Below are 24,164 nucleotides of genomic sequence, written 5' to 3'. Positions count from 1 at the left end.
AGACTTTGCAGCCTTTCAAGCCTTTTATTCATTCAGCAAAACCTTTATTGTGTGCCTGCTTTGTTCAGACACCCAGGTGAGCAAAGTGCAGTCATACAAACAGGTGGCATTATTCATGAGATTACCATGACTACCACAGTTGATAAAGGCTCGCATTACTGAGGGGGCAGGAAGCAGACACTCTGCAGAAGGAACTAGAAATTGGTAAGAACTTTCTGGAATACCCCATCCAGTGCTGCACAGGACAGGCCCTTGAGTCCTGACACCCTGAGAAGGTCTGGAGAGCCCCATCTAGATGCAGCTGCAGACAAATCAGTGTCTACGTCTGGTCCTTCGCTCAGCCTAAGGCATATTCTGGAAGGGCACTGGCTCCCCATTCCTGTTACATACTGCTGTCGAACACTAACCCAACCTCACCGCTTAAACTGATCATTTTTATTATGTCTCATGAGTCTTTGAATCCAGAATTTGAGCAGAGATTAGCTGAGCAATTCTTCCACTCCATGTGGCATCCACCAGGGTCACTCAGTGGTATTGGGTTGGCAGCTAGGCTAGTGTGGAGCATTCGAGAAGGCTTTACTCACATGACTAACACATTGGCACAAATGGTTCTGAGGGTCCTTTTCCTTCCAGGGCCTCAGCATATGGGCTCTCCAGCAGAGTAGCTGGACTTATTCATGCTGGCTTAAGATGCTAAGACACCAAGACAGAAGCTAGCCCTAAAACTAGGTTTGCATCACTTTGGCCATACTCTAAAGGTCACAAGGTAATAGGCCAGTAATAGAACCCATTTCTCAGTAAGAGGAATATCAAAGAATTTTCACCCATCTTTAATCTTTCACACTTCTTAATTCACGATCGCCAAGAGGGCAAGGTCTAGGACATAAGTTCTAATTACTCTATTTCTGTCCTTCTACTATGTGAGCCAGTTGCTTCCTGTAAGTGTATTGCAACATGACAATCTCTCAGCCTCTTTCTCCGCAGAAAATTAGCTTATTATAACAAGCAAAAGAGAACCCCTGTGAGGTCGCCCTGATACCAAGATGTGATGGAAACCAAGGCTGTCTGGCTCTGGCAGACTGCTCTCCTGGCTCTCATGGGAAGGCCCTTCACTGTGAAAGAGAGAGAGAAACAGCCTAGTCTCTCAGCTGTTCATTTCTAGAAATATGACTCAGCCAATGGGGTGGAGTTTCTGCTGAATAGTTATTACACTGAACACCATATACACATGGACACTGTGAAGAAGGCAGTTACTTATGAGCCAATTGCACAGACCTAAGTTATAATTCGAAAATACTGCGATGGAAGCCCTGGGTACGTCCTTATTTGTCCAATAGCAGAGAGATTTGACTCTTACCAGTGTTAAAGACAGCATAAAAGACAGTAGTAAAATTGCTTATCAAGATACCATGGACTACAAAAAAACTGCCAAAAGTGAGAATTCAGCTGCCAATTTGGTAGGGTACCATCCAGGCAAGAAATCACGATGAGTGACGTCACCAGGAAAGCTGATCCAAGAGAAAGCCCCAAAAGGCTGGCAGATTGTCTTATCACAGGTTGACACCTGGGCTGCCATTGGGTTATCTTTATATCAGGAGAGCCTCCAGCAAGCTTCTTTGAACGTAGGTAACTCCCCACCTTTCAAGGCTGGCAGGTAGGTACAGAGGGAACAGGTTTTCCGAGAGGTCAAAGAGAGGATAAGCTACCCTGGGAAAGCATCTGGTTCAGCTCTTAAAAAAACATATTCATGGAAAAGACAGGCTTCGCCATCCTTTAATTCTGCTGCCACGTCTCATAACTGCTAATGGCCCCTCTGTGCCAGGTTGGCAGGTAAGACTCTGGATTTGAGTTCTACAGATGCTGTGTGGTGTTTTAAAATATGTCCACAAATTCCCTGGTACTCTTCCCTCCAAGAGGTGGACTTGGGAGTCTTCCAGAATGGTGGGGTAAGAATTTCTGAAAATCTGTTCTTTTGTAAAGCAGTAAGACTACTTGTAAAAATGGTCAAAATCAACTTTTCCAAATGCTGGAAATTAACCAAAGACTTCCCACAACCCAAGAAGCACTTATTCTAGAAAAACTGCTAAGTATCCATAAGAATAGCAAATGTGGCATTTTTTTACTTGCACTATCCCCTCATGCTGGCTCAGCAGTCATGAAAACCAGCAGCTTCGGGATCCCTGGGTGGCGCAGCGGTTTAGTGCCTGCCTTTGGCCCAGGGCGCGATCCTGGAGACCCGGGATCGAATCCCACGTCGGGCTCCCGGTGCATGGAGCCTGCTTCTCCCTCTGCCTATGTCTCTGCCTCTCTCTCTCTCTCTGTGACTATCATAAATAAATAAAAATTAAAAAAAAAAAAACAACCAGCAGCTTCAGAATCATGGCAGCTGTGAGAATCAACCATCGAAGGGGTGGATTGGGTTTGGAATCCATCAAACAGCCCCTTCACATAGGGTTGTCACTACTTTACATGCCTTACAGCTCCATGGAAAGCCCTATGCATAGGACATTGTCATTATTTGACCCATTTCAGAGCTCACTGGCGGTGGGGAGGGGTGAGGGAACCTAATCCCTGGGGCATTTGTCAAAAACAGTACATAGCAATTGTTTAGCATTGTGACTGCCTGAGGTTGGATACCAGTTAGGGCCAACAAGAGCCTGGCCAAAAATTTAAGAGGAAGATCTCAGAAATCAGGTGTTCAGAGGGGGCTCTGCAAAGCTCCAACATTATCACAAGATCTGGAAGGCCACACACCTGTGCAGGGCTGTGAGCACCCTCAGGAAAGGCGTAAGAGGGACCTAATGTTGCAACTTCTCACCACTGGCTGGTTTTGAGAACCTAAACAAGCAGGAACTTGTATACATCAGCAGCATTGGAAGTGTGCCCTAGCTCATCTGCACGTGCGCACGCGCACACACACACCGTCTCTTGGGAAAGGCTGGAGACTAATTGGTTCAAGGCATTTATGGAAATTTCTCTTCAGTCATTATCTAACCATTAAGTTAACTGAATACAGACTTTAGTGGTCAACATGACAGGGAACACATATCAACACAATTTGTCCAAGAAAATTACTAAACAAACAATAACAAAATAGCAACATTGGGGCACCTGGGTGGCTCAGTCAGTTGAGTGTCTAACTCTTGATTTCGGCTCAGGTCATGATCTCAGGGTAATGAGATCGAGCCCTGAGTAGGGTTCTGCACCGGGCACAGAGCCTGCTTAAGAGTCTCTCTCTCTCCCCTCTCTCCACCAACCCCTGGGCTCACATGTGTTTTCTCTCTCTCTCTAAAACAAACAAACAAAACAAAAACAGCAACAATAATCCTGATGGAGAAAGGTATCTGATTTACAGAACTGCCACATTATATTATTTCAAATGGCCAGTTTTCAATAAGTGTGGAATTCCTTTTTGGGGTGATGAGAATGTTCTGGGATCAGATAGTGGTGATGGTCATACAACCTTGTGAATATACTAAAATCCATTGTGTTGTACGGTTTAAAGTGTGATTATCATGTTTGGTATTTAACATATCTCAACATTTTTTAATGTCTAATTTTCAACAAAAAAAATTATGAGACACACAAAGAAACAGGAAAAGATGGCCCATACCCAGCAAAGGAAACAGTCAATACGAATTGTCCCTGAGGAAGCCTCCATGTTGGGCCAACTGTTATACAGACTTTCAACCAGCTATTACAAATATGTTTAAAGAACTAAAGGAAGCCCTATCTAAAGAATTAAATGGAAGCATAAGAATACTGTTTCACCAAATAGAGAAATACCAAATAGAGATTACTTGTTTTAAAGAGGTGGAGCTTAATTCCCCATCTCTTGAGTTGGGCTGCAGTTAGCACCTGAATTCAACCAAGTAGCCTATGGCAGAAGTGATGGTGGCCACCCTATTAGGTACGAAACATTGATGCTACTCCTTGCTCTCTTGGATTACGTGCTCTGGGGGAAGCCAGCTGCTTTGTCATGAGGATGCTTGAGCAGCCCTATGGAGAGGGCCACATGGCAGGGAACTGAGACGTGTCACCAACAACCATGTGGTTGGGTCACCTGGGAAGCCAGTCCTCCAGCTCGAGCCAAGCCTTCAGATGACGGTAGCTCCACCACTGACATCTCGGTCATAGCCTCATGAGAGCCCCAGAGCTGAATCATCCAGGTAATTTGCTCTTGGATTTCTGAGCCTTAGAAACTGTGTGTCTCCCACCATCTGTGTCTGTTGCTTAAGCAGTTAAGTTTGGGGATAATTTGTTATGTGGCAATAGTAACTAATAAATGCTGGGAAGCAGAATCCTTTAAAATAATCAAAGGAAATAATTCAGATGAATACAAAAATGTTACCAGGAGCTAATTTTGCTTCAATGCGAGGAGGAACTTTATACAATGAGAGCAGCCTAGAGTAGAATAAGTCACATTTTAAAGTGGTCCACTGCTGTCATTTAAATTTTTCAACCGGAGATCAACTGGCCATTTATCCTAGATGATGAGTGTGGTTTCCTTCTCTAGTGGGTACAGGATATTTTCAGATGACCTCTGTTCTCAAATTTACTTATATTTGACACCCACTACTACCATGACCATCTGTTTTCCAAAAAGAATTTGAAATAGTCTAGAATTATGACACATCCATAAACAAGCTAAGATAAAAATAACAGAGGCCAGAAACCACACAGAAGAATTAGGAGAGTTGCTGGAATGAAAATTAAGCTTCGTGGCAGTTTAAGAAAAAAAAAAAAAGTCCCACTCCCCATCACTGGAGATGTTGACGTCTTGTGAGACCTACCCCTCTTGTGAGATCTGGCCGCATCTTCCTTTTTTTTTTCTAGCCTGCTAGCTAATTCTAGGTTGGAGAATCACTGGCGTGGATTATCCCTCCCAACCCTGTCATGTTCTCTATGTTCTCTATGTCATGTTCTCTAGCTCTTGTCAGAGGCTGTTTCCTGATTTAACTGAAGAACATTCCCTTCTACAGATGGGGGGGGGGGTCCCAGAAGATGAGTATGAGAAAGCCTATCTCCCTCCTTAATGGAGAGAAGTAGATCTCACTGCTGCTTGCAGGACCTGTCTTGCAGTCTCCTAAAGCAAGGCTATTTTATCTCACCTGACATTAGGAGGCAGCTCCCCTGGTTTGCCCCAGTGGAAGATGGAGGAGATGGTTGTGGCTTATACACATCCTTACTGAGACAAGTTTCTGGGAGACCCAAGACAAGAGCCAGCTCACCAATCGTAAGGCATCCTGAATGTTGACCAGGGATCTACCTCCACAACCTGATGTGGCTGGAAGCATCCAAGTGCCTAGCAGCTTCCTTTTATTCCCAAGCCTCTCTCCTCCTCATTATCTCAATGCTTCTGGAAAAGACACTAAGATGTCGTGTCTCTAAATCCAGCGTGGGCCTGGAAAAGGTTCCTGTTTGTATCCGTGGGACACCTTAGTGGTAAAAGGTGTTGGAAGAAATCTGACTTGGAGTTGTGCTGACTTCTGGTGAAAAGTCAGGTGATCAGTGACTGACCACCTAACCACTACGAGGCTCTCAGATTTCAGTGCCACGAGCTTTGAGTAGTGAAGTCACCCGTGTAGAACCGGCAAGTACCCATCCAAGGAACATCATGGAAGGAGGACAGGCACTTATTAATCAAAATCAAGTCTGAGACAAATGACTTGATGACTTGAGAAATGGCACCTGATGTTCTTTTCACCAAAGTCCTTGCTTAATTCCAAATATATTCTGCAGGCTGGATGTCGGGCAGCTGAAGGGTGATCAGTCTTATGCTGGAATTAAAGCCTGCTGCGATGTTAATGAAGAACCGCCAGTGGGTTTGCTGGAAGGTAATTTAGATCTACATAATTATGACTTAATCCCTCACCCTGTGACATCAAAAAGGTCCCTACCCAAGTGGAGGCTGCGTGATTTCATGCCACAAGGAGTACAGCTGAATGACTCCTGTTCCCTTTCGTGTGTAATGCTCCCATCAGTCATGATAGCTTTATTAAATGGTGTGACCCGACCCAATTCTTACACACAGGGTGCTATCTGCTAATCAAAACCTCCAAATGTGGCTGAGCAGGCTGCGACAAGAAATCGAGATGTGCATCTTAAATAGCAGATTAACTTCTCTGGAAGGGAGAGCTGCTGGCAGGGGTAGGGATGGCTTAAGGCACCCTCACTTCTTTCCATGGCAGCAATTGGAGGCACAGCCTCGAGCAGTTGGAGGTGAAGGAGTCCACAGAGGTGTCTTCAGAACTCCAGCACCTGTTCCGGGGGCAACTGTCCTGGCACGGAATTGCCACAGGGACATCCCCTCATCCCACACAGCAGGTTCCCGGGGTCAAGGAGAGCCTACTGAAGCATTTATGCTTTTCGTCCCCCATCTTCCCAGATGAGGGATGGGTGTACAAGTTAGAGTTGCTGTAGGCGGGGTCTACGTTCCTTTCAAAAAGCAGCCTGGTGACAACTCAATGCCCAAACCAGATGCAAAGCTGGTTCTTGGGTCATAAAACACAGAAAAGCTCAAAGGATTTGCTTAGGCCAGAGGTGGTAAAGGAGGGGTAGTGGCTTTACCATGGTTAGAGTGGGGAGACAGAGACTGGGTCTGGGATGTTTCCAGAAGGAGGTAACATTCATGCTTGGCTATAAGGTTGGTGCTATGAGTTGAACTGTGTTCCCTCAGAATTCAGTTGTTGGAGTCCTAGCCCTCCTACCACAGAATGTGACCTTATTTGGAAAGAGGGTCATTGTAGATGTGATTAGATCAGATAAAGTCAGATGGGAGTAGGGTGAGCCCTGATCAGTGTGAATGATGTCCTTATAAAAAAGGGAAATTTAGACACACACACACACACACACGCACTCGGAGATTCCATATGAAGACTGGAATTATGCTGCCACAAGCCAAGGAACTACTAGTAGCTATCAGAGAGGCCTGAAGCAGATCCTTCCCTAGAGCCTTTAGGGGGAGCGCGGTCCTGCCGACACCTTGGTTTCTCACTGGCCTCCAGGACTGTAAGGCGATATACTGATGTTGTTCAAAGCCCTCAGTGTGTGGCGCTTTGTTGTGGCAGCCCTAGCAAACTAAGAGGGATCTGTAGGACTGTATTTTTAGGAAGAGAGAGGGTTGGGCGAATGGAAGAGCGCCAGCTTCTTAAGAACTGGGCTCACATCTCAGGAGCATTCAGTGGTTCAGTTTTGATGGAACCAAGAGTCTGAAGAGGAGACATGGGAAGGTATTTAGGGGACAGACAATACAGAGCTTTGAATGGCGGGAATTTTTTTTTTTTACTCTAACTGGAAGTGTTTTGAGGTATCTGACTTTGGTGGGTAGGACAGGGGAACCTGGTCATATTCTGGGAAGTGACTCGGTCAGAGTGTCTACTACGGGAAGCTGTGCTTGGATCCATCGAGCTGCTGCAGGCAGCTGAGGAAGAAGCCAGGAAGGTGGCAACAGAACAAGGAGGGGTTGAAGACAAGAGATAAAACTGTAGGCCGACCTGGCAAATGTTGGTGAGTGAAGTTGAAGGCGGAGAGAGGAAGTGAGCTACACACACATGTTGTCACTGTCTTGAGCCTGGTGGCTGAGAAGACCGTGGTGCCACTGACAGGTGTGGTAAGGAGGGGAGGCCCAGGTGGAGGGAGTGGAGGAGTTCCTTTGTACACATCGACTCCAAGGGTCATCCGTGGGGTGCCTAAGTAGAGAAGTCCAGCAGGCAGTTGAACTTAGAAGAGAATGAACTTGAGAGAAAATATGAAATCATTCACCTTGAAGTGGGAATTGAAAATTTGAAGCCAACTGTAAAAGCAGTTCTGGTGTCCAGGAAATGAAATAGGAAAAGGAAAAAGCCAGTGTGGCAATACAGTTAAAGATTGTTCTAGGGCACCTGGGTGGTTCAGTTGGGTAAGCATCTGCTTTCAGCTCCATGATCCCAGGGTCCTGGGATTGAGCCGGCAGGGAGTCCACTTCTCCCTCTTCTTCTCTCCCTCCTCCCACTTGTTCTCTTTCTCTCACTCCCTCAAATAAAGAAATAAAAATTAAAAAAAAAAAAGATGGTTCTAATCTATTCGAATGTGGTTGTTTGTTTTTTTGTGGCGGGGGGGCGGGTGTTGTTGTTGTTTTAAGTACTACTAACCAAGAAAAGATACGGTCAGTGGCAAAACAGCTTGAACAATGCTTTTAGCCAAGTCATGTCTCCGGGTGGTTGGATGAGGTAATGAAATAAATATACTGTCAGGGAAAGTCTCTCCCACCTGGAAAAACAAAAGCACAAAGGCAAGCCCGAGGCCCTGCAGCCCCAGAAGAGTGGTCTCCCTGCTTCGCAGGAAATGGAAGTGGAGACACCGAGGGAGCAAGAAAGCAAAGCGCTCAGCTTTCTTTGGAGAGTTAATTAGCTGGTGAGCACTGAGCTCTCTGACAGAGGAAGCTCTGGTCATCAAAGTATTCTTAATTGATGCATCGGGAGAGAGAGACAAAAGCAGCAGCATCTGGAAAGAAGACCTTGGATGCTTTTTGCAACAGAATGAGAGAAAGTACTTCCTTTTCAAGCTGTGGTGAAGTTCAGCAGTGAAGAGCTAGTAGAATACTGACCATGCTTAACTCTTCCTACGCTTGAGAAGTTATTAAGCCAGGTAAAAGTGACTAATATCCCCTACAATCTCATCACCAAGACTTATTCAGCCAAATAAAAGTGATGAAGACCTCACACGGCGGCTTGTCGCCAAAACTACTTACTACCTCATCACCATCCAGTAAACACAGAATGTGAGCCCCAATTACATAACTGCTAACAGCTACATTAAAAAAAAAAAAAAAAAGTAAAGGGATTCCCAGCTGGCTCAGTGGTTTGGCACCTGTCTTCAGCCCAAGGTGTGATCCTGGGGTCCCAGGATCCAGTCCCATGTTAAGCTCCCTGCATGGGGCCTGCTTCTCCCTCTGCCTGTGTCTCTGCCTCTCTCTCTCTCTCTCTCTCTCTCTCTCTCTCTCATGAATAAATAAATAAAATCTTTTAAAAAAAGTGAAAAGAAACAGGTGAAGTTCATTGTAATCAAATCTATTTTGATAAAATATTTAACCCGTGATGTCCAAAATATTACCTTGTCAGCATACAATTAGTATCTAATTTTTTGAGGCATTTTAGGGATTTTGTGGTATGAAGGATTCAAAATCCAACGTCTGTTTATGCTCTCAGTACATCTCAGTTTACACTAGGCCCGTTTCAAGGGTTCTGCAGCCACATGTGGCCACAGGGTCGCACTGTGACCTGAACCTGGGGGACTTCGCCCTTGCTAAGCTAGTCATCCACATCAGCTGAGGGGTTCCAACATCATTTTCAAAAGAGATGATTTTTCCTTACTTGGAAATTTGAGGGCCATGAATTTGCTAGAAATATCTTCAAAATTATATGGCACTTTCTCTTGTTTAAAGGTTGGCCACAGGACTCAGTTTCCAAATATTATTTTGTACTAAGGCCCAAGTAGAATCTCAAGGAAACGTTTAGGAAAGGGACACGGTGGGGATGGATGAGAACTACCTCCACGAAGGGCTGCCTCTGTGCAGCATACTGCGTAAGGGGCTACATCTACATTAGTCTGTGAAATTCTCACATGGAACCCAGGCAGTATGTTCATTACTCCTAGCATTCAGTGAGAAAACTGGAGATAAAAGAAGCTCTGTACCCTCTCACATATGTGCGACCAGTAAGAAGCCTTCATTTTCAGTATTAATGGTCCCTTTAGTTCTGAGCAACACAAGAACAGAGGCCAACCCTATAAATAGTGGTACTAAGTGGATTTCCTTGGCTTTAGCAGTGAACGTGTTGCCCAGATGCAGCCCATGTGATGTGCCAAGACTTGAAGAAACCTCCCCCCCTTGTAAGTAGGGCCAGCCCTAATCCAGAGGCAGCCCATCCAGTCTTCTTCCTGAAATTTTAGCAACTAAAAGCATTCTGTTTACAATAAGAAAACCGTTTCCCCCCCACACACCCTGATTGGAATGTCCCTGAATAGGTTCATGTTGACCCTCCCCAAAATCAACCTGGATGCCATGCGACTCCCGCGGTTCTTTTGTCTTTAGGAAGTTTCTTTCCTTTTGCCTTTTAAAAGACACCTGTAATTGCTAATCGGGGCTCTTTTCCTCTTCGGAGGCGGAGAGCCCGTTTGCGCAAACGTTCAATAAACCCTCTTGCTAATTGCATCTGCCTGTCTGGGGTCTGAGTCTCTGGGGCGTCCACCGGGCCACGTTGGCACCCGTGAGCCAGGGTCCAACATTTGGGGGCTCGTCCGGGATCTGAGACGCCCCAGACTCAATCCTAAAACCGGCAGGAGGTAAGACCGAGCTCGCTAAATGTCATATCTGTCTCGTCCGTTTGTCTGACTGGCCGGGTCTGTTTTGTGCCGGGTCTGTATTGTGCCTGCAGGACGCTGTACTCTGTATTCTGTATTTGGACCAGCGGGGGAGGCAGACGTGCCCGAGACCCCTGGTTCCCCTCCGGAGTCGGACTCCGGAGTGGTCTGGAAGAGGAACGGAGCCCCGGCACTCCCTCCTCTTCGGGGAAGGTCGTGGTTCGCGACCGCTCCCATCTGAATCTGCCGCGCCAGTCCTGTCGTTCGTGTGCGTCTGTTCGTTCCGTGTTTTTCTTCCTTTCCTGTCCTCCTCCTCACCGCTCACCCCTTCTCTACACCCATGGGGCAGACTGTAACCACCCCTTTAAGCCTCACTCTAGATCACTGGAAAGAAGTCGCCGGCCGGGCACACAATCTTTCGGTCGAAGTCAGAAGACGAAGATGGGTCACCTTCTGCTCCTCAGAGTGGCCGGCTTTCAACGTCGGGTGACCCAGGAACGGAGCTTTTAATATTGATATTATCTTGCAGATGAAGGCCCTGGTCTTCCAGCCAGGACCCAATGGACACCTCGATCAGGTGCCGTACATCATAGTATGGGAGGATCTCGCTAAGAATCCCCCCCCCCCCTGGATAAAATGCTTTATCCCTTCTCAAGGGGGACCGGGCCCGAGACCCTCACTCCCTCCCTGCCACACTCCCCCAATTCCCCGTCCCTCCTCTCCATCCACCCTTTGCCCCCTAAAATTTCCTGAATCAAAACCTAAGGAGCCGCCTGTGCTCCCAGGGGACCAGGACAGTCTCCTTCTCTTGGGCTCCTCCCCTCCCCCTTATGCCCAACCCCCAACGCCCCGCTCGGAGGCCCCTACCTCTCCCTCCGCTCCCTCAGCTCCGTCCCCGACTCTACGGGGGCAGAGGGGCAACCCCTCGCTTCACCCCGCTCGCCGGTCGCCTCCGCTTTCGGCGAGAGCGCGGGGGAGAGTCGGAAGACGTCTGGACCTCCCAGGCATTTCCCCTCCGATCAGTAGGCGGCCAGATGCAATATTGGCCGTTCTCTGCCTCGGACCTTTACAACGGGAAAACTCATAACCCCTCCTTCTCCCAAGACCCCCAGGCGCTAACCGGATTAATTGAGTCAATTCTGTTGACCCACCAGCCGACCTGGGATGACCGCCAACAGCTCCTGCAGACTCTCCTCACCACGGAGGAGAGACAGCGCGTGTACCTCGAAGCTCGGAAAAACGTCCCGGGGGCGGATGGGAGGCCGACCCAGCTGCCTAAGGAGATTGAGGATGTTTTCCCCTTGGTTCGCCCGACCTGGGACTATGACACTGTTGCTGGTAGGGAGCGGCTCCATCTCTATCGCCAGGTACTCCTAGCGGGTCTCAAAGGGGCAGGGCGTCGCCCCACCAATTTGGCAAAGGTACGTGCTATAGTGCAGGGAAAAGAGGAGACGCCGGCAGGTTTTCTGGAGAGGTTAATAGAAGGCTACCGCATGTATACTCCCTTTGACCCCTTGGCTGAAGACCGCCAACCAGATGTAATTATGTCCTTCATTGGACAGTCGGCCTCGGATATTGGTAATAAGTTACAACGGTTGGAGGGACTTCAGGGGTACACCTTACAGGACTTAGTGAAAGAGGCAGAGAAGGTTTTTAACAAGCGAGAAACTCTAGAGGAAAGGGAGGAAAGGATCCGTAAAGAGCAAGAGGAACGGGAGGATAAGAGAGATAAAAGACGTAACAAAGAGCTGACTAGGATACTGGCCACCGTAGTACAGGGCTCAGGGCAGAGTAAGTCAGGACAGAGTAGGGACCTGGGAGACAAAAGAGGACCACGGGTTGAACGAGACCAGTGTGCCTACTGCAAGGAAAAAGGACATTGGGTTAAAGATTGCCCAAGGAAGGGCCAAACGCAGGGACCTAAAAAGAAGCCCATTCCTGTTTTGTCCCTAGAAGATGAAGATTAGGGGTGTCAGGGCCAGGAACCCCCCCCCAGCCTCGGATAACCCTTAAAGTGGAGGGACAGCCGGTGACCTTCCTGGTCGATACGGGAGCTCAACATTCAGTTTCAACTGAGGCAAAAGGACCCTTGAGCTCTAAAACGTCTTGGGTTCAGGGGGCAACTGGAGGCAAGTTATATCGATGGACAACCGAACGGAAGGTCCACCTGAGCACTGGGCAAGTAACGCATTCCTTCTTACTGGTCCCAGACTGCCCTTACCCTCTCCTAGGCAGAGACCTTCTTTCAAAAGTAGGGGCCCAGATACATTTTCAGCAAAAAGGGGCCACTATTACTGGCGCGGGAGGGCAGCCCCTCCAGGTACTGACCTTGCGCCTAGAGGATGAACACCGGCTGCACGAGGACTCTCCACCAGCCGTGCAGCCCCTAGACTCTGAATGGCTCACTAACTATCCTCAGGCCTGGGCGGAAACGGCCGGAATGGGACTAGCTGTATACCAGCCGCCCATAATTATAAACTTAAAACCCTCGGCCACCCCCATATCGATCCGGCAATATTCAATGAGCAAAGAGGCCAAAAAAAAAAAAAGGCATTCGGCCACATATACAGAGACTATTACAATTGGGCATTTTAATACCTTGCCAGTCGCCCTGGAATAATCCTCTATTACCTGTAAAAAAACCCGGCACAGGAGATTACCGGCCGGTACAAGATTTACGAGAGGTTAACTGGAGGACAGAGGACATACATCCCACGGTGCCGAATCCCTACAACTTGCTCAGCACCTTACCCCCAAGCCATGTCTGGTATACGGTGTTAGATCTAAAAGATGCATTCTTTTGCCTAAGGTTAAGCTCTCAAAGCCAGCCTATTTTTGCTTTTGAATGGAAAGATCCTGAGACGGGATTCTCAGGACAATTCACTTGGACAAGGCTGCCGCAGGGATTCAAAAACTCCCCCACTTTGTTCGATGAGGCCTTGCATCGGGATTTGGCAGATTTCCGAGTTGGCCATCCGGACCTTGTCCTTCTGCAGTACGTGGATGATTTGCTCCTGGCGGCTAGGACAGAACAGGATCGTGTAAAAGATCCTAGCTGAAGTCCATGGCACCAGAGGGGACTTGACAGACCAGCCTTTGATAGATGCTGAAGCAACTTGGTACACCGATGGGAGTAGCTTTCTACGAAATGGCTGGACAGAAGCTTTCCCCACCAAGCGAGAAACCGCCCAGGTGGTTGTCAAGAAAATCCTGGAAGAAATTTTCCCCCGGTTTGGACTGCCCAAGGTAATAGGGTCGGACAGCGGCCCCGCCTTCGTCTCCCAGGTAAGTCAGTTGGTGGCCAGATTACTGGGGATAAATTGGAAATTACATTGTGCATACAGACCCCAGAGCTCAGGTCAGGTAGAAAGAATGAATAGAACAATTAAAGAGACCCTAACTAAATTGACATTGGAGACTGGCACTAGAGACTGGGTCCAACTCCTCCCTATGGTTCTGTTCCGAGTCCGGAACACTCCCGCGCGCCATGGGCTAACTCCTTACGAGGTTCTCTATGGAGGTCCCCCACCAGTAACGGACTTACTAGATTCTGCTATTGACCCTCTTGCTAACACTCCCGGTTTACAGGACAGGCTAAAGGCGCTCCAGATTATCCAGCACCAGATCTGGAAACCCCTTGCGGCTGTCTACCGCCCCGGAGACACAACCGGCCCACACCCGTTCCAGATCGGGGACTCCGTCTACGTCAGGAGACATCAGTCCAGGACGCTTGAGCCCCGCTGGAAGGGCCCATATACTGTCCTACTGACCACCCCAACCGCCTTAAAGGTAGACGGCATTGCTGCTTGGGTCCACGCCTCACACGTCCAGCGCGCCCCATCAACGAGCACCGCTGACGCCAGCCAGGACGGACCGGACGAGCCACTCCAATGGAAGCTCCACCGCACCCAAAACCCGCTCAAGATAAGACTTTCAAAAATTGTTCAATGACAGTTGTTATATTCCTACCTCTCCTAGCGCTCTTCACCTCCGCCAAAGGTGACCCTCATGCCCTCAAAAGGTTAACCTGGCAGGTACTAACGTCTGGGGGTGGCGAGGTCTGGTCTATAACTAAGACCGCCCCCGTGGGAACCTGGTGGCCTGACCTATATCCTGACCTATGCAAGCTAACCATAGGGGCCCCTAGCCCATGGGACCTAGAGGGATACTTCGACACCTCTAGAGCCCCTAACCAAGAAAGCCCTCCAGGGCGACTGGGATTAGACCCATGGGGAGGATGTGGCACGCCTGATAGAAGGGCCATGCTAAGCACTCTTCCCTTTTATGTCTGTCCCGGGCACCACAGAGATCGCAGGCTAAATCCCACCTGTGGAGGAGGGGAATATTTTTATTGTAAAAATTGGGGGTGCGAAACTACTGGGGATACAGAATGGAGGCCCTCCTCCTCCTGGGATTATATCACTGTCCAGGCTAACTATACTCACCCGACATTTAGCAAATGGAAAACCCTTAATTATGGGCCCTGCCAAGGGTGGTGTCATCCCCTACGGATATCCTTCACGGAGCCCGGAAAAAGGGCTACTTACTGGGCCAATGGATATATGTGGGGACTCAGGTTATACAAAGAAAGAACAGATGATGGTTTTATATTCAGAATTAAACTAAAAATAGAATCCCCAGACCCCGTGGCGATCGGGCCTAACGCGGTCCTCGGGGAACAAAGAGCTGCCCCGGCCCTAGCCGCAGGGAGCGCCGCACCCACTAACTTCGCGGTCACTCCAACCCCTGGGTCGTCACCCGAGACGGGACAACGACTGTTTAATCTTATCATAGGGGCATTCCTGGCCCTTAATCGAACCAGCCCCGATGTAACTAAATCCTGCTGGCTCTGCCTTGCTTCCTCTCCCCCTTATTATGAGGGAATTGCTACTTCAGGGACCTATAATAACATCACTAGCACTCAGGGATGCACACCCGACTCCCAACCACAATTCACCCTTACAGAAGTTACAGGACAGGGAACCTGCATAGGAACACCCCCCCCCCCCGGGGCTACCAGAGACTCTGCAACACTACCACCCCGATTTTGGGGACTGATTCTTACCTGGAGCCCCAGCCGGGAACTTGGTGGGCATGCAACAAAGGCCTCACCCCCTGTGTGTCGGCTAAGGTTCTAAATAGCTCAAACGACTTCTGTGTCATGGTGCAGATCATACCCAGGGTGTTCTATCACCCTGCTGAAACTCTAGAAAATCAGTATGATAAACATCCCACCCGTTTTCGGCGCGAACCTGTCTCCCTAACCTTAGCCGTTATGTTGGGACTAGGGGTCGCTGCTGGGGTGGGTAGTGGCGCAGCTGCTCCGATCCAGGGCTCACGACGTTATCTAGAACTCCAAACAGCTGTAGATGAGGATCTAGGGACACTAGAGCAGTCCGTTTCTAAGCTAGAACAGTCCCTCCCCTCACTTTCAGAAGTAGCACTTCACAACAGGGGAGGCTTGGATTGACTATTCCTGAAAGAGGGAGGACTGTGTGCGGCCCTGGGAGAGGAATGCTGTTTCTATGCAGACCATTCTGGAGTCATCAGAGACTCCATGGCCAAACTCAGGGAAAGGTTAGATAAAAGACAAAGGGACCGGGAGGCCCAGCAGGGCTGGTTTGAAAGCTGGTTTAATCAGTCTCCCTGGTTGACCACCCTAATCTCTACCATTATGGGCCCTCTAGTTATCCTGCTCCTGCTGCTAACTTTCGGCCCCTGCGTCCTCAACCGGCTGCTCCAGTTCATCCGAGAAAGATTGTCTATTACCCAAGCTCTGGTATTAACTCAGCAATGCCGGGCCCTCCAAACTGAAAAAAAAAAAAAAAAAAGTTCCCTAAGATTTTAAGGTTAAAATCAGCCCAAACAAGAGGAGGGAATGAAGAAACCACCCCCCCTTGTAAGTAGGGCCAGCCCTAATCCAGAGGCAGCCCATCCAGTCTTCTTCCTGAAATTTTAGCAACTAAAAAAGCATTCTGTTTACAATAAGAAAACCGTTTCCCCCCCCACACCCTGATTGGAATATCCCTGAATAGGTTCATGTTGACCCTCCCCAAAATCAACCTGGATGCCATGCGACTCCCGTGGTTCTTTTGTCTTTAGGAAGTTTCTTTCCTTTTGCCTTTTAAAAGACACATGTAATTGCTAATCGGGGCTCTTTTCCTCTTCGGAGGCAGAGAGCCCGTTTGCGCAAACATTCAATAAACCCTCTTGCTAATTGCATCTGCCTGTCTGGGGTCTGAGTCTCTGGGGCGTCCACCGGGCCACGTTGGCACCCGTGAGCCAGGGTCCAACAGACTCTCCCATCCTGATCAAGGCATGTGGGTCATTGAACCCACCCTACCAACCTCCCCTCATCCTGTCCCTCTGAGCACAGCAGTGAAGCTGGGCAGGGAATATTATCCATAGAAGGAGGTTAAGCCAGCTACCTGCTACCCTGGAAAGCCTTGGCCATCTCTCCTACTGAATTCTTGTCCCCACGGGCTGAACAACGAGGCCTTTCTTGACATCTTGGAGCTGATTCGGCCTCACTGCTCAGCCTTAGACGGTCCCAGGAAATAGCCAACTTAGGAGACAAGGGGAGCTGCAGGTAAAGGTAATCAGAATAGTATGTCGTTTAAAGTAGTTGAAGAGAGCTCCTCATTTGAGAGAAAAGGTAGAGATGCACAGAAAGGGTTAATGGGCAGAGCAAGAAAGATCACAGAAAGGCTGAAGTGGAAGATGCCCTGGAAGCATCTTTCCTCTGTAATCAGTCCCATAGCTTGATCTGCAAACTGGATGTGGGGCTGGAGAGGCTGACCAGCCTTCTTTTGCCCGGTCCCTCCCGTCTGCTTACACCCCGTTCCACCTGCCCTTTCTGCATCAGCCGGTCACACAGGGGAGCCTGCTTAGTACTTTGTGCTTACTTTACGCAGCCTTGGCTCTCCCCACTAACTGAGAGCAGGGACTTCACTCAGGTCTTTCTGGCGCTTGGTTTATCACAGCGCTTTGCTCCCAGAGGCACTCCATAAGCATTTGTTGAACTGAATGTAAGGATAAAGATCCGGGGTGCCCTGTAAGCATACAGTTATAAGGTAGAAAGGGTTAAGAGTGTAAAGAACAGGGAGGGTGTGGAGAAATTCATTTGCATTTAAGAGAGAGGTGGGAGGAGGCTGCTGAGGCGGATGAAGTGGGAGAAGAGGTGCAGGCGGGGGTGCAAGTCTGCAGACCCTTGAGAAGCCCAGGAGAAATCAGAGACCTGCATTATCTCATTATCACATTAAAGAGCTCTGACAGGGAAGACTGCCCTTTGTTGACAGATACCTGTTTGATCTTATAAGGGAATGAGGGGAAAGAAGTTTCCTATGGTTTCTGTGAAATTGCTCTGCATTTCACAGAGAAGACTCTCTAAATTACAAAAGCAATTAATATGAGGTGATTGCTCCAGATTCTACCCAAAAAAAAGGCAAACTAACTCAAATAACCAGTTAACCATTGGAAACATCCAAGAATGGTTCCCATGATCAAGGCAAGTGATGAAAGACCCAAGATGGCCCCTGAGCTAGGAAGAAGGCAGCTATTTTTCAGAAACCAGGCTCCCTCTGACCCCATCCCACTGACTACAAAGGCTGACGATTATATGCTGACCCAGTTCCAAGAGGCTTATGTGGGAGTGTCCCCAAACCATGCAAGAAGAGACCATCTCTGCCTCTGAAACTGTGGGGTTTTTTCCTGAGAACCCACTCCCAGCAACTCCTTCAGTGGAGACATACCATTGGCCAAATGAGCTTCCTGCGAACACACTATGCCAATCGCCAGCAAGAAATGGGGGACTCTGCTTGATTGAAAGCAATCAATCAGCAGGGCCTTCTCCGGATGGGGCCAGGCCTCAGGAAGAGCACCTGTCTGCTTGTAGGTAGACTTCCTGAGGAGGTCCAGGGGCTGTGAGGATGGAGGAATGGAGTGGAGGTTGGGGGGTAGTAGATGTTAGGTCTAAAGATGTTAGTAATGTGCTCCAGCTTGTGTATTTTCATGACCCAGTGTTTTAACTCTACTTGTTAAACTAGTGAAGCCTCAGCTTTTTTCTTCTAAGAGATTTCTTTCGTACTGGGTTATATTTCAGGTTTCTGTGGGATGTGCAGAATGCAGTAGAAAGAGCAAATAGGGGCAGCCCCAGTGGCGCAGCAGCTTGGCGCCGCCTGCAGCCTGGGGTGTGATCCTGGAGACCCGGGATCGAGTCCCACATCGGGCTCCCTGCGTGGAGCTTGCTTCTCCCTCTGCCTGTGTCTCTGCCTCTCTCTCTCTCTGTGTGTCTATGAATAAATAAATAAAATTTTTTTTAAAAAAAAAAGAAAAAAAAAAAGAAAGAGCAAATAGGCTCTGGGATCAGCTTGATGTAGGAAAGTCTTGAGGGTTCAGAGCCTACGGCCAAAAAGGAATTCTTGAGACGTCTTTAGTCAAAAAGGTGGTGTTTTAGAAGCACGGGGCAGGACCTGTGGGCAGAAAGAGCTGCACTGGGGTCTTGAGGAGTGGCCCATTATATACTTTCAAGTTGGGAGGGGGCTAGGAATAGTGTAAATCTCCCAGGTATTCTGGAAACAAGGTTTCCAGGGGACTAGCTATTGTTAGGAAAAGGTCATTTATTAGTGTTAAGTAAAAACTCAGTCATGAGACCCTTCAGATGTATATTGTGGGACATATGCTTGGGGGATGATTGCCAAACTGTATCTAGGAGGGGGTGGGATGGGTAGAGAGATAAAGGAATTTTCCAAAGGAATCTTTATATGTTGAAGCAGATTCACAGGATCCTGCAGATTGGGCTAAAATTGCCCTTGGCCCTTAGCAAAGTATTAACACCAAGGCAGCTGAGTTCCAAGAGGGATGTCACTCTGCCTGTTGTAAGGGCTTGTGAATGGGCTGCAAGTTGTAAGGAAATTTAATTATTCTTTTGCCTGTTTCCCACATCAAGAAGACCTGGGTTTATATTTTTTGCTGGGCTACTTACCTATTGGCTCATGTACTCTTAGGCAAGTCAAGTCACCTAACCCCCTAACTCTTGTCTTCTGGTTTGCAAAATGGGATAATAGTTCCTACTGTTGTGAATATTAAGAAAGTATTTTTTAAAAAAAAACTTAGAATAGTGCCTGCCATTTACCAGGTACCTTTCTCATGAAATCTCTACATCTGTATTAGAAATGGTAGCAATGCTGGGTAGGCCAGCTGCTTATTCAGTTGCTGGGGAGTTGACATCCTAGATTTGTTTTCAGGGGAAACCTATGAAATACTTTACAATTCCACAGAGTCTTCTGAGAAAATAAGTACAATAAGGTATTTTTTCATAAATATTGAGGATGGGAAGGCACCGAGAGCCAGTCTAGCAAATTAAAGGATCCAAACAAAAGAGAAAACATTGGCATGCCCTTTCTCTCCTCACTAGGACTTGATATTGCACTTGCACCCTAGTCCATGATGGGGAGAAAGGATGGGTTCCTAATGGGCTCTGTTAGCCACAGCCTCCTGCCTTCCCTTACCACTTGGTCCTTGTTCCATCATTAGCATCTCTCACATTGTATTACAAAAGCCACCCATCTTTATGAATCATCTGTACTTAGTTCAGCTTCTCCAACTAGACCCTGGGTTATCACAGGCGCCTTTCCTTATTTATTTTGTCTCCCTTAGGGAAATTCCGGGAATCTAGAAGCTTCTGTTTAGTATGTAAATTGTAAAGAGAGACTGCCATTTCCTAACTAAAATGTGACCCCTTTTAGTGCTGTGATGAGGTCATGGGATGTTCATTTTCATCTTTAAGGGATGGCTGTGAAGTTAACAGAACTGCCCTCGGAGGAGCCATTAGGGAGGCTAAGAAGGGCTGAGGCTCTGACCCACATTTCAGTTTATAAGGGCTGCCATCTTCCTGCTGTGTCATTCCTTTCTTATCTCAACCTCTCTTGGCAGCTCTTTTTAATTGCTGCTCCTTGAGATGGAATTCTTGTTCCTCTGTTCCCGTAAGAATAGCTCAAAATTTAAGAAACCAGCTTTTTTTTTTTTTTTTTTTTTTTTTAATGTGCTGCTCTTCTCCAGAGGCTCGTGTTTATCAGATTTGCTTTCCAGTCTTGAGGTTTGGCAATCTTGTTTTGGATTTCCACATATTCCTCATGCTGTAATGTTTCCTCACCTTGTATGATTCCATTTTTGAATGATTGGGCTCAGAATCATAGTCTCAACAGTCCACAGCTCAGATTCTATAGTTTACCATATAAGTAAAAGGCTGGTGCTCTTTAGCTCTCAATACACAAATGGACCTGCTTCATGGTGATATGCATTCAGGTTCCACATTAATTATTTCTAACCAGGAATCAAGTGGGTGGATACTCCTGGTGATGCTGGTAGTAGACCAACATTTGTTTGGGGTGGGAGAGGGTGGTAAAACATAATCAGTGCTGTGAATCTAAGTGCTGCCCCCCAAGTGAGTTCCAAATACCAACTAGTATCTCAATGATGAAAATTTGCTAAAGTCTTAAAACCAAAAACTGCACTGTCATTTGGAGTTACGTTGACTTGTCTTTGGCCTTGCGTGACACCCCCAACTTTCCCTTTCAAAACACCTGATCTTCCTCTCAATAATGGACATCTGATATTCAGATGCTGGCCTCTGCTATTTCTTCTTACATTTCCTTGTCTGTTTTCCTACCACTGAATTTGTTCATGCCTTCAAGATCCTCACATGCACCCCAGTTCATTCTTTTTCCCCCCAATCTTCCCCCCTTCTGTTCATCTATTTCTGTCTATCCAGTCTAAATGGCAACCTCTTCCTACAGTGGCAGCCTCTTCAGTGGGTAGTGTTGTAAAACAATATAGATCTTTTTCCTCCTTACTCAGAAAAACTAATGTCTTTTGTGGTCAGAAAGAAAATTAGTAGCAGCTGAAAGTAGAATTTTAATGACACTAAGACCTAATTGTTATTCAGCTTCGACTTTAAATCCTGCCTCCTCTTCCACAAATTCCTATTAATTCATCAGCTAAATAATGTGGCTGCTACTAAAGATTCTGACATCTAATTCTCTGCCTGTGCAGGTTTATTGCCAGGGTGAAAAATACTTTGTCTTTTTACTTTCATTTTTAAAAACAAGCATAATGAAAATATAAAATATTGTTTAGGATTTATCTAAGAAGACTTGGCAGTTTCTTTGAGAAATGGTTGAATGGGGAGGTGTGAATCAAATTCGGAACCTCTCTCTCCCGGCCTCCTGGTCCGGGAATAAGTATGAGCCGATTGGACATGGAGATCTCTCTATATTTTTAACTGTGAACCATATTCATTTACTTCTTTTAAATGTTAAGGGTAATTTTTGAGATGGCAGAGGATTAGGAATTAGCCATGTAACCTTATGAATTATGATGACTGTCATCATCAGAAGAGGTTGGGTTTACACAATATCCCACAAGTAGAGCACTAGATTATTTCCTTCTGCAATATAAGCCTGCTATTCTGAAACTTGCTGCCAGGAGGTGGTTGGGGATATTTATAAGCACAGAAGCATTTTCTTATGGATTGAATCAGCAATGTGGGTAGCCAGGAGGTTTCCCAGGATTCACCCCTAGAGTACAACATTCTGGGTGTAGTTTACAGAATGATTCAATTCATGTCCAACTATATGACAGAGGTCCCTTCCAGACACAGATTAGTGAGGCAGGGCTGGGTGTGGATTGAGTTTGCCCTTTAGTTAGGTTCAAATGCATAGAAGAGAAATGAGCCAAGGGAGGAGGTAATTCCTTTAAGATGTGACTAAAGGATCAAGATGAAAAGAAATAGAATACTTGGGTACTTCCAGATTCAAGCCAGCTCTCTCATTAACTTCTGATAGGAATTACTGTTTACTGTAATCCAGCCCCGGGTTTACCTCTTATGCCCAAATAGTAAATGCATCTTCATGGCTGAGTGGTAGATAAACAACGTTTAACTTTCTGACTGGGTTTGGGGAGACTGGAGAAACCCTTTTGGCTGCTCTAATTTGCTAGTAGTATAAAATCCGTCCTCTTCACCATCTTTCCTTCTTCCCGGCCGCCGCAGCCACGAAGGTCGAGCTGTGCAGTTTCAGTGGGTGCAAGATTTACCCCGGACACGGCAGGCCCTACGCCAGGACGGACAGGAAGGTTTTCCAGTTTCTTAACGCAAAATGCGAGTCGGCCTTCCTTTCCAAGAGGAACCCTCGGCAGATAAACTGGACTGTCCTCTACAGAGAAAGCACAGAAAGGGACAGTCGGAAGAAATTCAAAAGAAAAGAACCCACCGTGCAAAGTCCAGAGGGCCATCCCTGGGCCATCTCGTGCCGATATAACGGCCAAGAGGAATAAGAAACCTGAAGTTAGGAAGGCGCAATGAGAACAGGCCGTCAGGGCTGCCAAGGAAGCAAGAAAGGCTAAGCAAGCGTCTAAAAAGATAGCAATGGCTGCTGCTAAGCAAAAGATTGTGAAGCCTGTGAAGGTTTCCACAACCTGAGTGGGTGGAAAACGCTAAGTTAGTGGATCAGATTTTTAAATAAACATCTGATTCTAACTAAACTAAAATAAAATAATAAAATAAAATAAAATAAAAATCCTACTAGTCTGCTTATAATAGCTATCTTTAAGTACTCGGCAGGGGTGTAGTTTTTAAAATTGTTTTCCCTTCAAAATCTCGGCTTTATTTATTTATTTATTTATTTATTTATTTATGATTTATTTATTTATTCATGAGAGACATACGGGGGCGGGGGGTGGCGGGACACAGGCAGAGAGAGAAGCAGGCTCCATGTAGGCAGCCCGACATGGGACTTGATCCTGGGACTCCAGGATCACGCCCTGGGCCAAAAGTAGGTGCTAAACCGCTGAGCCACCCAGGGATACCTGAAATCTTGGCTTTAAAAACAAAAAAGAAAGCTCCAGAATCTCCCTTCCCTTCTTTCCTAATTCCTTGGCATCCAAAAAAAAAAAAGGAAAAATTCCTCAAAAAAACCCACCCCTCAACCTTCAACTTCTAAACAGGATGTAAATACCATGGTGAATATCTCACTAGACTAAGTAGCTTCACTAGTTCCTTAAGAAAGGCTATCTTTGGAGTGCCTGGGTGGCACAGTTGTTTGAGTGACTGACTATTGGTTTCATCTCAGGTCATGATCTTAGGATCTTGAGATCAAGCCCCGGTCAGGCTCTGCACCTAGTGCAGGCTCAGGCTCTGCTTAAGACTCTCCTCCTTCTGCCCCCTTCCCTCTGTGTACATACATGGTCTCTCTCAAATAAATAAATCTTCTGTAAAAAAAAAAAAAAGGCTGTCTTCTGTCTTCATATTCACTTACCATTCATATCAGTGAGGGACTCAGCAGGAAATATTAGGTCCACTTGGTTAGGGTTCTGAAGAGAATTAATAAAGAGACTTTTTACAGAGGTGTGAGTGGAGTTAAGGAAATCACCAAAGGATGTTGAGATACCCAGGGCCTAGCTGAGCAGGAACTGAAGGATCAAAAGAAGCAAACAATATTCCAGAGCCTGAAAAGACCTGCAGTTATGAAAGGGGGCCTCCAGACAAGGAGCAATAGTTACAGAGGCATGAGGAGGTATAGAGGAAACTCTGACTATTCTCTCACCTGTCCCCCCTTTGGCCAAAACCAATTAAAAGACAAAAGGCAAGGCAAGGAAGCCAGATGATGTCCTCTGAAGGGATCAACCCCTCCAGGGCTATGGAGACTTGAAGGGAACTGAGGGGGCAGGGGAAAAATGGAGACTACCCAGTGCCTATGCCTTATAAATTATTAAGTTAGTATTATTGGTCATGTGGTTGGTAACGCCTGCCCTATAATTAGTCCCAT

At 47.1% G+C, this 24,164-nt stretch overlaps 1 pseudogene; it reads left to right on the top strand.

Annotated features, from left to right (window-relative positions):
* Positions 1 to 1,409: 1,409 nt before the first annotated feature.
* On the top strand, positions 1,410 to 22,837 carry LOC129498131 (60S ribosomal protein L24-like; annotated as a pseudogene).
* Positions 22,838 to 24,164: the final 1,327 nt, after the last annotated feature.

Source organism: Nyctereutes procyonoides, unplaced genomic scaffold, assembly GCF_905146905.1.
Source record: "Nyctereutes procyonoides isolate TBG_1078 unplaced genomic scaffold, NYPRO_anot_genome, whole genome shotgun sequence".
Classification (NCBI taxonomy): domain Eukaryota; kingdom Metazoa; phylum Chordata; class Mammalia; order Carnivora; family Canidae; genus Nyctereutes; species Nyctereutes procyonoides.
Note: the sequence above shows the minus strand (reverse complement) of the source record. Positions and strands in the feature narration are given on the sequence as shown.